The sequence below is a fragment of the Ornithorhynchus anatinus genome, chromosome 8 (assembly GCF_004115215.2).
Source record: "Ornithorhynchus anatinus isolate Pmale09 chromosome 8, mOrnAna1.pri.v4, whole genome shotgun sequence".
Taxonomy (NCBI): Eukaryota; Metazoa; Chordata; class Mammalia; order Monotremata; family Ornithorhynchidae; genus Ornithorhynchus; species Ornithorhynchus anatinus.
Window position 1 is genome coordinate 41,673,222 of NC_041735.1, and position 17,922 is coordinate 41,691,143.

The 17,922-nt window shown below is 43.3% G+C and overlaps 1 protein-coding gene across 13 annotated transcripts in view; it reads right to left on the reverse strand.

The window, feature by feature from the left end:
* The window catches only part of TBC1D5 (TBC1 domain family member 5), a 442,854-nt gene that overhangs the window by 13,774 nt on the left and 411,158 nt on the right, over positions 1–17,922 (reverse strand). The window lies entirely within an intron of this gene.

The following is a 17,922-nucleotide window of genomic DNA, read 5'->3' on the forward strand; positions in this document are numbered from 1 at the left end:
AATCCCCATTTTCCAGATGAGGTCACTGAGGCACTGAGAAGTTAAGTGACTTGCCCAAAGTCACACAGCTGACAGGTAGCAGAGCCGGGATTAGAACCTATGACCTCTGACTCCCAAGCCCATGCTCTTTTCAGTGAGTCATGCTGCTTCTGCATTGTTGGGTTCTCCTCTTTTACCTTGCTGAAGCCTTATGGGAGTGGAAGAGTGAGGGGTGATCTGCTTGGTGCAGGAGGTGGGTGGGTCCTGGCCCTACTTGACTAAACTTTGGAGGCAGGATGTACCATTGCTCACTGCCCACGCAGAAATGTTCAGCAAGTTCCACAGGGTGTAGCAGTGGGGCATGTCTCACAAACAGATGCGGCAGCAGCAGTTATGTCTAATGGGTCCCAAGGAAACCCGGTCCAGGATGGGGCCACGAGGCCCCTTCTGTCTGGAGTGAACTGGCTCCGTCCCCCTCTGCCTTCCCCTGCCCACCCTGGGCTCCCCAAGATGCAGAGAGAGAGGTAGGCCACCCTGTTAGGAACCTCTTCCCTTTCATTGGCCGCGATGCACTTGAATAATCTCAGCTGACCACTTCTCTCATTTACATTTTCTAGGATATGAGTGAGATAAAGCGGGAGGCAGAAGATGACCCTGAAACTTCCGGATCCCCCTGCCTTCATCAGGACAGTGAGTCACGGAACAGAAAAACACCACAAATCTATTAGGTCCTCTCTCCCATTACTGCCTTGCAATTCACATTCCAGTTGCACATTCAGTGCAGCTCCCAAGTTCAATCCTAGTATAAAAGCAAAGAAATATGTAAATCTTGTGTCAAAGTCATTTGGCAGTCAAGAGTGACTCTTCAGGACTCCCCATGAATAGCATATTTGCTATTACCTCTAGGGGGAAATTCATACCTAAATGTTCATTGCTATTTTTGGGAAGCCATTTCTTGCGCATCATTTCCTTCTTTCACTGTAGGTGTTCCGCACTTTTCCGGGCATTGTATAGGGTGGCAATTCAGCAAGACGTTAAGCCATGGAAAAGAACTATTCTTAGAAACAGCTGTCTTGCCCAAAAAGGAAAGCTCCTACCATTTTCGTCTGGTTTCTTTAGATCTTATATTCCTAGAGGATTCATCACTCAAGAGGAAGTAAGTCAAAACATCTCTCTGCAGTACTCAAAAGGTTAGCATTCTATCCCTCTCCATACATCCAACCTACGCAACCTTATTCATGCACGTGGATGTAGCTGAAAATAATCATGCGCTGCCCAAGGGCTTAGTATACCATCCTCTGCACAGAGTAGGCACGCAGTAAAAATACCTCAGTTTGGGTGATCATCTGTGTTGTCATTTGCTCTGAAGTAAGCACCAGCATTTACTGAGTTCACACTGTATGCAAAGCACTGTACTGAGCCTGGGGGAAGAGTTCACTAGAAGTAGTAGACATGATCCTTGACCTCAAGAAAGTTCAAGTCAAGCAGGCAATGACATGGAAAGCAATTACAGACAGGCAGAAGCACCAGAGTTTAAAAGATAGATACCTAAGTGGTATGGGGGAGAGGGTGTGTGTGAGTACTTAGGGGTACCAACAGGGTAGTTGGGAGATATAAAGTGGAATATTAGAATTTAAGTCTTGTGCAGGTAGTAAAAGGCTGACTGTACTTTGCATTACCTGGTCAAGACTGTGGACAAAAATCTGGAATCTGGCCAGCCACGGGTAGACAAAAGTGAATGCCTCTCAAACACAGTAGCTATAAGAATAGTACTTATTGAGCACTCATACAGTCCAATGTGCACTGTACTGAATACCAAAGAAGACAGTGCATTCACAGTGGTTTTCTGTGCTTTCAGGAGGCTCCTCAGTGGTTGGAGACAGGATTAAAAGGTCATTGTGGTGCTCCTGTTACCCTGTATAAGATTCCATCTGGACATTAGAACAGTGCTTGTTATGTCATTAAGTGCTTAATAAATGCTATTAGAATGACCATTCATCAGTGCTGCCGTATTGTGGGTGACATACTAATTATCGCTAAGTGTCCTTCAGTTTGGTGATAGTCAACATATCAGTTTTGGCAGCTCCGAATCTGTCACTGATGTTTTCACTATGCGTATTTGATACTCTGTGTCAAGCATTGTTTTAAGTGCTAGGGATACACAAAAGTTGATTAGATCAGATTTGGTCCTGGTCCCACTTGGGGCTTAGAGTCTAAGAAAGAGGGAGAACAAATTTTGCAGATGAGGGAACTGAGGCACAGAGAAGTTAAATGACTTGCCCAAGGTCACACAGCAGGTAAGTGGTGGATCCAGGATTAGGACCCAGGTCCTCCAACTCCTAAATGTGAGCTTTTCCTCCCAGGCCACTCTGCTTTCCATCTTGTTTTTGTTTCAAAGAATTTTAGAGACTTCCATTTTGTTACAGTCCCGAGGAACTGAAAGATATTGTCAATTGACTTGTTTGCTCTCGTTTTTTTAAGTATCTGAGTTACTTTCAGGAAACAATTCTTGGTGGTGCTCTCCGTATCTACCGCCCCCTTCTCTCCACAGATCTGGCACCATCATTCCCAGGCCCTGGATCACCTCCACAATGCGCTGATGGCAGAAATCCAGGCATCAGGTAGGCTCATCCTCACCCTGCTACAACTCTGCCCCTTGCTCCACTCAGCAACAACCACCACTACTCCATCTCTTCCTTCTCATCCCTGCTGATCTTGCCACCTACGTGGTTGATAAAATGGAAATCATCAGGTGTTGTCTCCCCAAAATGTCCCTCTAATTCATTCATTCAATTGTATTTACTTAGCACTTATGGTATGCAGAGCACTTTACTGAGCGCTTGAGAGAGTACAAAACAACAACAGACATATCTTGCCAACGACAAACTTGTACTGTAATAATAATAATAATGATGATGGCATTTGTTAAGTGCTTACTATGTGCAAAGCACTGTTCTAAGCGCTGGGAGGATACAAGGTGATCAGATTGTCCCACGTGGGGCTCAGAGTCTTCATCCCCATTTTACAGATGAGGGAACTGAGGCACAGAGAAGTGAAGTGACTTGCCCAAAGTCAGCTGACAAGTGGCTGAGCTGGGATTTGAACCCATGACCTCTGACTCCCAAGCCCGTGCTCCTTCCACTGAGCCACACTACTATACTCTCTCAAGCACTCAGTACAGTGCTTTGCACACAGTAAACACTTAAATACAACTGAAAGAATGAACAATAAATAGACACATTCCCTGCCCATAGTAAGCTTGCAGTCTAGAGGTGGGAGCCACAGATAATAATATAAAAAAAAATTCCTCCCCATCCACTCTCACCTTTCCTAGTCATATCAAAAGATCTTGTGCCTGCTGTCAAAGTCCAGCAGCTGCAAGCCCATCTCTTCATGCCACAGTTAAACTCTTGTACCCTCTCTCCTGTCCTCCCTAACTGCCATCTTTCAACTGTTCACTCTCTAATGACTCCTTCCCTTCTGCTTTCAAACATGTCTGTGTATCCCCTATCTTAAGGAAAAAAAAAACCCTCCTTCCCCTCCACCACATCTTCCAACCATCATCCTACCATTCCTGTCCACTCTCCTTGAACTGGTTGTTTGCATTATATCAGGACCTAGGTTCTAATTCTGGCTCTGTCAGTTGCCTGCTGTGTGACCTTGGGCAAGTAACTTAACTTCTCTTTGCCTGTTTCCTCATCTGTAAAATGGGGATTCAATTAGCCTATTCTCTCTCAAACTGTGAGCCTTGTGGGACCGGGACTGTGTCTGTCCTATCTACCCCCATGCTTAGAACAGTCCTTGACACATAGAAAGCACTTAAACCCCATGAAATTGATGATGACAAGGCTACTATGACTTTCCTCCAACTCCTTCCTTCACCCTCTACAATCTGGCTTCTGCTCCCTCCAGTACATTGGGATAACTCTCTCTGAAGTCATCAAAACCTAATGGATACCATTTCATCCTAATCCTCTTCAACCTCTTGGCTTCCTTTGACACCATGGACCACATCCTTTTCCGGGAAACACTATTTTATTTCATTTTTTTCCTGACACTGTCCTCTCCTGGTTATCCTCATTTCTCTGGCTGCTTCTTCCTCTGCCTCCCATTCCCTAACTGTTGGTGTCCCTCAGAGCTTAGGTCTGGGTCCCCATCTCTTCTCACTCTACACTCAATCCTTTGGGGTGCTTATCCACTCCCTGACAACTCCAATTATCACCAATGATCTGAAATCATATCCCAAAAGACTCCCCAGTATACTTATCTCCTCCCATTTCCAGATCACCTTTACATGTCCCATTGTCCCAAAATGAACTCTTCAAATTTCCTCTCAGCTCCTCTCCTCCAACTAACTTTCCCATCCCAGTTGACACCTTTGCCGCCACGCGACAAACCTGTAACACTGTGGCATTATCTTGACTCCTTTCTCTCTTTCAATCCCCACATTTAGTTTGTTACAAAAGCCTTCTTGGCATTTCCACAATCTGCTCCATCGTCTCTATCCAAATTCTGGATGAATTTCATGCCCTCCCTTCAATGAAAATTGAGACAAATGCAAATTCTTTGATTTGGGAAGAAGTGCAACTTTTCTCCATCAAAACAGTAATCCATTTACAGCTCTGCAAACCGTGTTTGCTATACTTTGTAATTTCTTGGAAATAATGACTACAGGTAGCAGCCTGAATACTGGTTCCTGAGTCAAGGATAGCCGATTGATTGACTTGGCCTCAATAAGTATTTATTGAGCACTCACATATTGCAATTCTGTTGAACTACCTAATTTGATAAGAATAGACATACTAGTTGGCTACTCGAGTGATTAATTTGTGCTTTTCATCCTGGACAAAAATGACTGCACCTACAGCCTCTTGTGTCATCCCACCACTCGGCTAGAAGTGAGTCTTTCAGAAAGAAATGTGCATTGCACCAGGCAAATCAAGTTGAAGCACTTCCACTTGACAAGTGGAATGGCAAAGGGAAGCAGAGCCAAGGATATGCTGATTGCCTAGAAACCAAGAATTTCTACACATGCAAGAAGTTATGTGACCCATCACAAACAAGGTGAGAATCCCAAAGAGATGGCAACAACATTTCAATATTACAAGCTGATGACAAACTTTAGGAACACTGAGATCATTTACTTTCTTGGATTGAGGAAGCCTACACAATCCAAATGCAGAGCTAAGCCTTGGTACATAATTTTGTTACCTGGATACCAGACTGCCCACCAAAGCCTTGAAAACTACTTAAACAAGTAAGAAGCCACATCAAGAAGGCCAGCTCAGCTTTTAAGAGTACAGTGGAAGCACAGACTCCAGACCAGACTAAAGGCCTACAGAGCTGTGGTGCTGACCCCTCTCTCATTGATCATGAGGCCTAGACTCTCCCCAGACACCACCTCCAACTCTTTAAGCAGTTCTAGCAGAGTCACTTGTGGGTTAGACTCATCATCCAATGGCAAGACAGGATCACAAACATTGAAGTTCATCTTGCTGCACTGCAACTATACTAACCACCATCACAAAAGACTCTGAACTTATGTATTTTCCCAATAATTTCCATGCAATTATTTATTTTGATTCTGCTATTTGTAAATACTTTTATAACCCCCTTGCCTGTGGACGTGGATTGGGTCTTCTCTTTTGCTGCACTTCCCCAAGACATTAAGTGTATTGTACTCAGTGGGTGCACAATTAAAAATCACTCTGACCAGCAGGAACTAGAAAAGCAGCATGGCTCAGTGGAAAGGGCACGGGCTTCGGAGTCAGAGCTTGTGGGTTCTAATCCTGGCTCCGCCACTTATCAGCTGTGTGACTTTGGGCAAGCCACTTAACTTCTCTGTGCCTCAGTTACCTCATTTGGAAAATGGAGATGAAGACTGTGAGCCCCATGCAGGACAACCTGATTACCTTGTATCTACCTAGCAGTTAGAACAGTGCTTGGCATATAGTAAGCACTTAACAAATATCAAAATGATTATTACTATTTAGTATTACTCAACATAGGTGCTGTAGGGGTCTGGCACACACCATAATCAAGGTAGGTAGAGACAGATCTCTCTCTCTACCTCTTTCTAAATCAATGTCTCAGTCACCTATCCCTCTCTTGCTTATGGCTGCATCTATGGCTTTCTGCCCCTCCGCTGTTTCCATATCTATCTCTATGTATTCATGTTTCAGTCTCCCTGTCTGTCTGTCCTTTGCTGTCTTTCTACAGTTCTCTGTGTTTCCCTGCCTCCATCTTTGTCTCCGTCTTCTGTCTATATTTCTCTATCTCCCTATCTCTATGGCTCTTGGTGTCCATCTCTCTAAGTCTCTGTTTCTGTCTCCTCTTCTCTCTCTTTTTCTACAGGTCGTCATATCTATGTGGTTCTCCATTTCTCAGTCTTTAAAAATGTTTCCTCTGTTTCTTTGTGAAGCAGCATGGCATAGTGGATAGGGCCTGGGAGTCAGAAGGTCATGGGATCTAATACCATCTCTGCCACTTGTCTGCCGTGTGACTTTGGGTAAATCACTTCACTTCTCTAGGTCTCGGTTACCTCATCTGTAAAATGGGGATTGAGACTGTAAGTCCCTCGGGGGACAGAGACTGTGTCCAACCCAATTATCTTGTATTCACTCCAGAGCACATAATAAGCACTTAAAAATTCTACAATTAGTTGTTATTATTATTACAGCTCTATGCCGCCCTGCCCATTTCTCTGTGCGATCTCTCGCTGCCTTTCTTTCTTCCTACATCTGTTTCCCTTTCTGAGCCTTTGTTTCTCTGTCTTCATGGCTCGTGGCCTCTATCTCTCTCTACATTTCCAACTCTCCCACTTTACACCTGTTTTTGTGTCAGTCTCTTCCTGTCTCTTGATGCCTGTATCCATGTCTCTCGATTCCCCTGGCCACCTATGTCTCTCTCCATTTCTCTATACACCTGCTTCACTGTCTGTAGTTCTCTGTCTGGCTCTTGGTCTCCCTCTATGTCTGCCTGTCTACATCTATCTTTGTGTCTCCCCATCTTCATTTCCATGTATGTGGCTCTATCTCTCTCTCTCTCTCCATCTAGGCCTATCTCTGCCTCTGTCTCCCCCTACTTCAGTCTACATCCCTCCGTCTCATTCCCTCTATCTCTCCATGTGCCTCTCAGACTCTGCATCTCTTGCTCTCATTCTAAAATCTCTCCGTCTCCATCTCAGTCTTTACGTTGCTCTGTCTGTGCCTTTGACGTTCTCTGTATGTCTGCAAACCAGGTCACACACACACAATGCCATCCCTTAATAAAAGGCAAAAGATCAATTGCAGCCAATTTAATCTATTTTGATTAACCCATATGTAAATATTTCTCTGCCTGTCCCAGTTAGAATGCAGTTTTTGCTGCTCCTGTACTTTTTCAGGTGCTTAGTAGAGTGCATCACTCCCACTGGGCACCTCAATAAATACCCTTATCACCACCACCTTTCTTATGTACTGTTTCAAAGAAAGGTGGATGGTTGTGAGCTCATTGTTGGGTAGGGAATGTCTCTATTTGTTGCCGATTTGTACTTTCCAAATGCTCACTGTACTAAGTAAGCGCTCAATATATACGACAATGACTGAAAGACTAGCAGGGCTATCTCAAGCTGATAACTTCCTTAGAATATTAACACAAGGTTCTATGTGCAAAACTTCTGAAAAGACCTTCTTGCAAGAGAGAATGCTGGAGGGGATAAAAAGTCAGAGTTGCAGTGCTACACAACGGAAAAGCAATTCTCCCAAATGAGAAAGCAAGTTGAAAACAGATATACTTAGAGAGTAGATGTTTTCGGTTTCACTAAAAGCCTGTAACAATTGGTTCTCTGTCACTAAAACACATAAAATCAAGTCAATAAGGTACTGAGACCATTGTAGAAGAAAAAAACATTGCTTTTTGACCTCTTTGAGTAATTAAAATTGCCATGAACCACAGTTATTTTCAAAACTCACCAGTATTTTGCTGTTTTTGTATGCTGGAATGAACAAGGGAAATGTAAAAAAAAAATACCATTGGCTCTTTAAAAGAAAATCCAGTGAATTCCTCATTTAATTACCTAAAAGAACATAAATCAGCCCCTTTCTACTTCAGGATGGCTGCTGGAAGCCTTGTAGAAACCCATCTAACCCACCTCACCCTGACACTGCCTACATGCCGATGAGCTCCTCTGAGCATGCCGTTTAGCGGCCCTCCTCGTAGAAACTGCCAGGAGAAGAGGAAGAACATCTTTGCACTGTTCTCTCCCCTTCCAGTGCGAGACAGGAGAGCTACGATGAGTAAGTGGGTAAGGAAGAGTCTTTTCCTCTTTTCCAAAAATCTCCCTATTCAGAACCATATAAAAATCTCCCTATTTGGAACTATATCCTTCCTAAATATAAAAATGGAAAAAAAAATTAAAATTCTGAAACAATTTTTTTCTGTTTTCACTGTAATGCTAATTTACCCTCATGTCCTACATATCTCACAGAATAGAGTACAGTTCTTCCTGGTTATTTGGGAACTCAGTTCTAAAGAGGGAATTCATTTAAGAGCCAACTTCACATTGAGTAGACACAAATACAAGAGAAATTACAATCTCATTTATCGAGACTGCAAAACATCACAATTAGGGACTGCATTTGTGACTGCTGTCAAATTTCAAGCTGGTATATCAGGGCAAGAATTCCCAATCTCCATCACTTAAGGTGGGAATATCAACTCCCTGGCCTGCAATGTAGCCTGTTGTTGGCTGGTACACAGCACAGCCCCGCCTGCAGCAGGTGAGAAAAGGGAGACAGAGGGTACTGTTCTCACTGCTACTGTCAAGGAAGATAGACTTTAGCCTTTTTGATGTGTTAATGAGCCCTCAGTAAAGATAGTGGAAAGAGGGTACAGCAGCCTGGCCTAGAGGAGACAACATAGGCCTGAGAGTCAAAAGATCTGGGTTCTAATCCCAGCTCTGTCACTTGTCTGCTGTGTGACCTTGGTCAAGTCAATTAACTCCTCTATGCCTCAGTTACATCATCTGAAAAATGGGTATTAAGGCTGTGAGCTCTATGTGGGACAGGGACTGTGTCCAACTGATTAACCCCAGCATCTGGAACAGTGCTTAGCATATAAGTGCTTAACAAGTACCATAACAATACAGAGACACTAGAGGCCTCAGGACTATGAGAGTAGCTGCCTTAGCTCAGACTTAAAAGAAACAACCAGAGAAAGCATCAAATACCTGCACACAAACATTCCTTTGACAATAACAGTGGTAATAAAGGGAGAAAGCAGGGTAAACCATGCCAGAATCACCAGTATTAGTGAGGCGGGAATGAGGTTTTACTGATTAATATCAACCTAGGATGTAAATCACCATTTATGATCAGAGTGAATTTGTAAATGGACCAGTCTATCAACAATGAGAAGCAGTGTGGTCTAGTGGATGGAGCTTGGGCCTGGGAGTCGGAAGGACCTGGGTTCTACCACTTTTCTGCCGTGTGGCTTTGGGCAAGTCACTTCACTACTCTGGGCCTCAGTTACCTTATCTGTAAAACAGGAATAAAGACTGTGAGGCCCAAGTAGGACATGGACTGTGTCTGCTGATTAGCTTGTTATTTACCCCAGTGCTCAGTACAGTAGCCGGCACAGAGTGAGTGTTTAAAAAAAGCAACAACAGAAAAAATTATTTTGAGATTGAGACCTACTGTCTGCAGAGCACTGTGCTAAGAACTTGGGAGAGGATGAAAAAAAATTAGATCTGGTCCCTGCCCTCAAGGAGTTATATAATCTAGTGGTGAAAACAGGCACTAAACTAAATCACAGAAAGGGAGAAGCAATTGATTATACGTCTATGTAGATAAGTGCTTGGGTGATGCTTAGATGATGTGGAAGTGTTGAATTGGCATTTGAGGGGGGTTATAATTACCATCTTTTTAAAAGCCCTTATTGGTTATTGATTAATTATCAGAAAGAGATAAGAAATTAATCAAGGAAGGCCTACTGAAGCAGATTCGATTTTAGAAGGTCTTTAAAGATGGGGAGAGCAGTGGTTTGACATGTGAAGGGGGTGGGAGATCCAGGCAGAAGGGAGGGTGTGAATAAGAGGTCGTCTGTGTCAGTCAAGAACCACACATTGCATAGTTTAGCTTGAGAGGCAGGAACTACATGAACTAGGCTGTACTGGGAGAAGAAAGTAGATAGAAGGGAGAGAGCAGATTGAGAGTCTTAAAGCCAATGGTCAGGAGGTTTTGCTTGTTGCAGAATAATCTAAATTCACATATTGTCTTTGCCATTCCCAATACTATATAAGGAAAGTGCATTAAAAAGATTTTTATAATTTAGACTTTCCACAAATTCAAACTGACCTCCTTCCTTTTAGCTAGAATTCAGGAAATTTTTATTGTAGTGAGATAAATTTCAGATAAGCTATAAGATTTCTTTTTGGAGACTTGGCTGGGGTTCCCTTCTGTTTTCCACCCACACCCATTACCTTGGAGAATTTATTTGCTCCCACTGTTTCAACTACCATCTTCAAAACCACCTCTCCAGCTCTGATGGTCTCTCCTCCTCTGCCATCTCACATTTCCTCCTGCCTTCAGGACATATCTATGTAGATATTCTATTAATGCGTCAAATTTAACAAGTCGAACTTGGCTTAGTGGATAGGGCATGGGCCTGGGAGTCAGGAGGACCTGGGTTCTAATCCCAGCTATCCCACATGTCTGCTGTGTGACCTCGGGCAAGTCGCTTCACTTCTCTGGGCCTGTTACCTCATCTGGAAAATGGGGATTAAGACCGTGAGCCCCATTTGGGACAGGGACTGTGTCCAACCTGATTACTTTGTATCTACTCCAGCGCTCAGTACAGTGCCTGGCACATAGTAAGCGCTTAACAAATACACAGTTATTATTATTGTTCCCACCCAAACCCTCTTGTCTCCCTAATTTTCCCATCGCTGTAGACAGCCTTACTGTCCTCCCTGGTTCTCAAGTCCGTGATATTGCCATCATCCTCTCTCAATTCCCTCATTCAACCCACATATCCAATGTCACCAAATCCTGCAAGTTCTACTTATTTATATATATGAGTGTATATACACACATGTAATATGTATGTATATATGTAGATTGAGAAGCAGCATGGCATAGGGATAACTCCTTAGTGAATACCATAATAATAATTATATTTATTTTTATGGCATTTGTTAAGCATTTGCTTTGTACCAGGCACTAAACTAAGCATTGGGGTAGATATAAGGTAATCAGGCTAGAACAATCCATGTCCCATATGGGGCTCACAGTCTTAATCCTTATTTTATAGATGAGGTAACTGAGGCACAGAAGTAAAGTGACTTGCCCAAGGTCTCAAACCAGACAAGTTTAGATTAGAACCCAGGTCCTATTGACTCCCAGACTTATGCTCTATCCACTAGGGCACACTGCTTCTCTTTGAGGGCAGGAATCAAAATACCTCTAGAATCCACTCCTTCCTCTCCATCCAAACTGTTTACTACACTGAACCATGCACTTATCTGATCCTTCATTCATTCATCATAGCATTTATTGAGCGCACCATGTACTTATCTGATCCTTCATTCATTCATCATAGCATTTATTGAGCGCTTACTATGTGCAGAGCACTGTACTAAGCGCTTGGAATGTACAAATGCCTTACCTCATCAGTTCTTGTTGACCTTCTGATTTTAATTTTTCCACACTACAATACATACTTCACTATGATGATTGGATCATTTTTCAAAAAAAATGTTCTGCACACATTCCTGCGACTCCTCAAAACCCTCCATTGGTTGCCTCCACATCAAACAAATTACTTACCACACAATTTAAGGCATTCAGCTCTCCCTCTTCTGCTAAGCTTTCCTCGTTTCCCACTATAACCCGGCCTGTACATTTTGTTCCACTGATGCCAACCTATTCACTACACCTAGAACTCATCGATCTTGCACGCAACCCCTTCTCCTCCCTGGCCTGGAACCCTTCCCACTTCTTATCTGACAGATCATCCCTCACCCCATCTTCAAAGCCCTACTAAAGCTTATCTCCTCCAGATATCTTCCCTGACACCTCTCCATACCCCATTCTCCCTTCTACACTACCTAGGTACTTGGGTCTATATCCACTAAGCACTTTGATACTCACCCTACCACCAGCCCCACAACACTTAACATATATATCCCTATTCTCTGCTGCTTCCCCGATATGAAATTTATTTTAATTCTTGTCTCTCCCATTAGACTGAAAGCTCTTTGAAGATCACGATATTGTATTGTGCTCGCCCATGATACTGTGCTGTGCACAGAGTATGCATTCAATAAATGCCATTGATCGACTGATTGGAGTACAATCTGATCAGCAAAATCTTCTCTATACTGGTCTCAGTATACAGGCTACCTCATCATTGATTGTAACTCCTGAAGAATGCCACAAATCACAAAATGGAAAATCGCTAGCAGTTAAGCATCATTCATGCCCCAGTATCCCTCTTTGCTGGGGCTCTTAGAGAGTTTCCTCTTTTCTCTAGACACAGTCCAGGAGTCTCTCTACAGGGGCCATCTCTGCCACATTCAGTCATTCATTCAATCATATTTATTGAGCACTTACTGGGTGCAAGAGCACAGCATTTTCTTTATACTTAGCACTGTATTAAGCACTTGGGGGGATACAATATAACAATAAACAGACACAATCCCTGCCCACAATGAGCTCACACTTGTAGCCTAAGGGAAAGAGCTCGGCCCTGGGCCTGGAGCCAGAGAACCTGGGTTCTAATCCTTGATCTACCAGTTGCCTGCTGTGTGACCTTGGGCAAGTCACAAGTTTCCTCATCTGTAAAAGGGGATTGAACATCTGTCCTCCCTCCCACCTAGACTGTGCAACTCATGTGAAATAAGGACTGGGCCCAACCTGATCATCTTATACCTACCACAGCACTTAGTACAGTGCTTGGCACATAGTAGGCATTTTTAAATACCACAGTTCTTCTTTTTCCTCATATCATGCTGCCTTGAGATTCCAGGATCTCAGCCTGGTCCTTTGCTTCCCTTCAGCTCTTTCCTCCTCTGCCTCAGTTGTGACTTGGCCCTCCCAGAACAAAGGCTTCCTGAAAGCCACCTCTGAATAAAGCATGTGGCCATGACCCAAAAAGAAGTAACTTAGATAGATGGGTAAGATTCCCACGTCCCCCAGGAGCTCGCTCAAACGTAAGCCACGACAGGCCCAGAGGGATCCAGCACCAAGCTGCTTCCAGGTGCTCGGGGTGCAGAGAAGTCAGGCTCATCTGAATCTATTTGGTGCCCTCTGTCATTGGTTTCATGGGGAATTTCATTCATTAGGGATAAATTGTCAAGGGGAAAAACTTGTCCTGCAGGAACAAAAGACCCAAGCATTACTCTGAATACACCAGAATCCCAGCTCTGCCACTTGTCAGCTGTGTGACCGTGGGCAAGTAACTTAACTTCTCTGTGCCTCAGTTCCCTCATCTGTAAAATGGGGATTAAGACTGTGAGCCCCATGAGGGACAACCTCATTCCCCTGTGTCTACCCCAGCGCTTAGAACAGTGCTTGACACACAGTAAGCGCTTAACAAATACCAACATTATTACCAGATTTGCACAGGTGGTAGGCAAGCCTGGATTCCATTCCCCCTCAAAACAAGTGTTGGGAAATATTTCAGAAACTTTTCTGGATGTTAGAACCTGTGGCCAAAAAGAAGTGTTCAAGCATCCCACAGCCTCCACCTAAAAGCATATGCAATACCTGAAATCTCACATTGCCAGATCCAGACACTGGCCTTCTCTAGTAAAGTGACCAAGGACACCTTTGATAATCTTATTCCAAGTCTAAAAGATCATATTTAACACCTAAACTGGAAAAACTAAAGTGACTTGGAGCATCTGTGTAATAACTGATTACAGACTGTCTTATTATAAACTCATTTCGCCTATAACATGTGGCTGTAAGTTCCCACTGAGCCCTACATTAAGGAACACTTGTGTTTAGTACTTTGTGCCTCCACTGATGCCGCCTGCATGCACATAGCTGTTACTTCCTTCACCACATGTGCTCTCTCAAGACATACTCTGTTAAAACCTTTCCTAATTTCCTAAGTGTTCTACCCAAAATAAAGGTACCTATGTTCAATTTAAGTTGTTCGAGAAAATTAGCTACTAATTTAGTTTCATTCCTTTTGTATTTTGCAAAGAAAAAAACCTCACATTCTCTCATTTCTTAATTTCAGCAGATGGAAAGGTATTAAAAATTCCACTGTTGAAATGGAACTAGGAGATTCATATGTTGTAAATTAATATTGGTAGCAGACAAAAGCTAGGAGGAACGTGGCGAAACTGAGATATGCATGCAGACTGTATGGGAAAAGACCCAAACCTTATGATGTATTAGTCTAATTATTTTCAGTATCCAATGAAATCAATTTCAAGGACACTTGACAGGGGAAAAACAGGGGTTCACACACGACCCTAGTCAGTTAGCACATGAAAGTAAATGCCAGAGGAATAATACCGGGACAGAATGAAGATTGTAACACTGACATGTGCTTATGAAAATGAAAAGAAATTTCCTAAAGGCCCTTATAAAGGCATTTGGATATTTATAGGAAACTCATTGGTGCATGCAAATGTTTATCTTCAGGCATTTGGAGGGCTTATATCAAGAAAAGTAGGGACAGAACAAGATGACAGAGGGTAATTAGGTATTAGGAAGAATTTCCAAAAAGCTAGATTCTCTCACAGTTGAAAAACAGTACAGAACAAAAGCGTCATTCATTCAGGCCACAAAAATCTGAAATTTGTGATATTCAGTGAACCCTCTATTTCCTCCAGTGGGGAGAAAGAGAGCCTGCATACCCCACATCCCAAATTATACCTACAAAGCTGTGGTTGGGCAAGTCAATTCACTTCTCTGGGCCTCTGTTCCCTCATCTGTAAAAATGAGGATTGAGAAATGTGAGCCTCACATGGGATGGGGACTGTGTCCAACCCGATTTGCTTGTATCCACTCCAGTGCTTAGTACAGTGCCTGGCACATAGTAAGCGCTTAACAAATGTCACAATTATTATTATTATTATTGCCCCACCTTCAATATGTGAGGCTTGGACCTGACACAGAAAGCTCATTTGGCTTCTAGAGCAGTTTCATCACTGTCACCTGCAAGTCAGATAATAACATCAAAGAGCAATTCCAGAATGCAATTAGGGTACTAGCACTGAAGTGGGGCTCACTGCAACCCAGGCCTGCTAGGTGGGACGCCCAGGCAACTGTAAAGTGAAACTGCACTTGCAAGCAAGAGAAGCAGAACACAAGTTTTAAAGATATCACAAAGCACAGTCTAAAGCAATGTGTCATAGCTGTCAGCTGCTGGCCCACCAGGGAACAGCAGCAGCAGACATACCAGGTCTGGCAACCAGCAGTCACGATAGGGTTTGCTCTCCATGGGCAAAGACTTCTGGGAAAATCGGAAAATCAAGAACCTGTTTCAGAAACTGAAAATCTCACTGCAGTGCACCAGATCAGCAAAAGACCTCTGCCTGTGCCAGAGGCCTGAAACATTAGTCCATCCCAGGTCTTTTCTTCCATAGCTGCATAAGTGCTGACGATCTCACTCATTTCCATAACACTGCAGCTCCTTTCCCCTGCTTTTGCATGGAACTTAACGCCGGGCTCTCATAATGAGCATATGTTCGTATAGGATATATGGATTAAGTCCGATCATCCTATCCTCTTCCGGTTTCCTTATTCTGTCGCTTTCTCTTCCTCCCTCCGACATCACTAATACCAGGAGAATTGGCATCTGCCTCTCTGAAGCTAAGTCATCACAGGAATAAATTTGAGTAAGTTTCACAAATTGGCCAAAATGAGGTACTTACAAGCTGTGAGACGTTTCACTGCCGCCAATAATTGAAATAATGGGGCAGAAAGAAGTCCCTGTGCATCTTTGAGGAAAATGGAGTCTAGGGGCACCCTGATATTTGAAGTGGACATACTCAGAGGCGAGAGGAGGGTTTCATTTCCAGTAGGAATGAAGACAATCCTTTAACAGATTTTACCCGGGCTCTCCTGATCAATATTTCAAGTTTTTTAGCTCTGAGCTCTCAGTCAAACCCAAATCAGTGACAAAGAGGTTGCTCCCCTGGAGACGTAGTGTCCAAAGGCTGTTTTCTCTAATGTTTCAAAAGCTGGGCTTTGCTTCTGGGACCAGGACTACAAGTAAGACACTTCTGCAAGCTAGTGGGGCATTCTGAAGGGGACTCCTCTTGGGCCTGCTAATCTCCAAACTGATTAAAGTATTGCAGATTAATTCTGAATAGCTCATCTGTGTACTTTGAAAGCGCTTCATGTACCCTGGCTGACTGAAGACATTTAGTTTTTGATCTTAATTCAGCACAGAGAAAAGTACTACAGTATGATTAAAGCAGAAGTGCAATCTTTAGATATAGTTTCACACAGACTTCAGATATAGTTTCACCTTTAAAACCAATCCATCAGGGAGGGTAGATGCATTTCTTGAGTGGATAAAGAAGCAACTAACTGAAATCTGATTATTTAATACTGCCAACCATTTGGCACATTATTTTCCTAGGACTTGCACACTGCCAGGCAACGAGTCCTAGAAGAATGATTCCTTACATTGCAAGAGTTCTAAAACCCTCTTTCTCTATGCCTGTCTGCCAATCCCCTCTCAATAGGGCAAGGGCCTGGGAGCCAGCTCCGTCACTTGGAGAAGCAGCGTGGCTTAGTGGAAAGAGCACAGGGTTGGGAGTCAGAGGACATGGGTTCTAATCCCGCCTCCGCCACTTGTCTGCTGTGTGACCTTCATCAAGTCATTTAACTTCTCTGTGTCTCAGTTACCTCATCTGTAAAATGGGGATAAAGACTGTGAGCCCCACATGGGGCTGATTACCTTGTATCTACCCTGGCACTTAGAAGAGTGCATAGTACATAGTAACCGCTTAACAAACACCATCATTATTATTATTATTATTGTCTGCTGTGTGATCTTGGGGAAGTCGCTTAACTTCTCTGTGCTTCAGTTACCTCATCGGTAAAATGGGGATTCAGATGGTGAGCCTCATATGGGATATGGACTGTGTCCAACTTAATTAGAATATCTACCCAGTACTTAGTACAGTGCTCGGCAAATAGTAAGTGCTTCACAAATACCATAAAAAAATCCACAGATTTATTTTAGAGCCTGCAAGTCTTCCCAAACACCAGTTCATTCAGCTCTCCTATAACACAGTGAAGGCTGGGGAGGGAAAAGAGTGGGGGTGGGGAGAAAGGAAGACTAGAATTATGATTCACTTTGACTGATCCCATTCACACGAACACCAATGTTTCCTGTGATACTGATTATAGATGCAAGTTGCCAATGTAACATTCCCTAATTCCTCAACAGCGTTCTACCCAAAAAAGCATTTTGGGAGAACTGGCTATAATAGCATGGCAAGAACAGAGAACTGCCCATTCTAGAACTTTAGTATAATAATAATTAGTAGCAATAATAATAATAACACTTGGGGTATTTGTTAAATGTTTCCTATGTGTCAAGCAGTGTACTAAGCTCTGGAGCAGATACAATATAAACAGATCAAACACTGATCAAACTTCCAACTGAAAAACTTGATCAAATGAAAAGTGCTTAGTAGAGTGATCTGCCCAGAGTAGTTGTTCACTAAGTACCACTGATTGACTGATTGTTTGAAGAGCTGGAGAGAATTATCCCAGGCATACTGCACAAAGCCTGGCTAAGCCTCCTCAGGCAGGTGGCAGGGAAATCCCTGAACAAAGGAACATGGTTAGTTTAGAACGCAATCTTCCCGACAAAACCCACGTACACTGGAAGCAGAAATCCCCTGTTGGCTTGCCAAAATGGTATGATTCCAACGCTCCTGCCCCCCCACTCCCTGCTGGAGCTCTGCCAAGCTCTCGGATCTCCCTT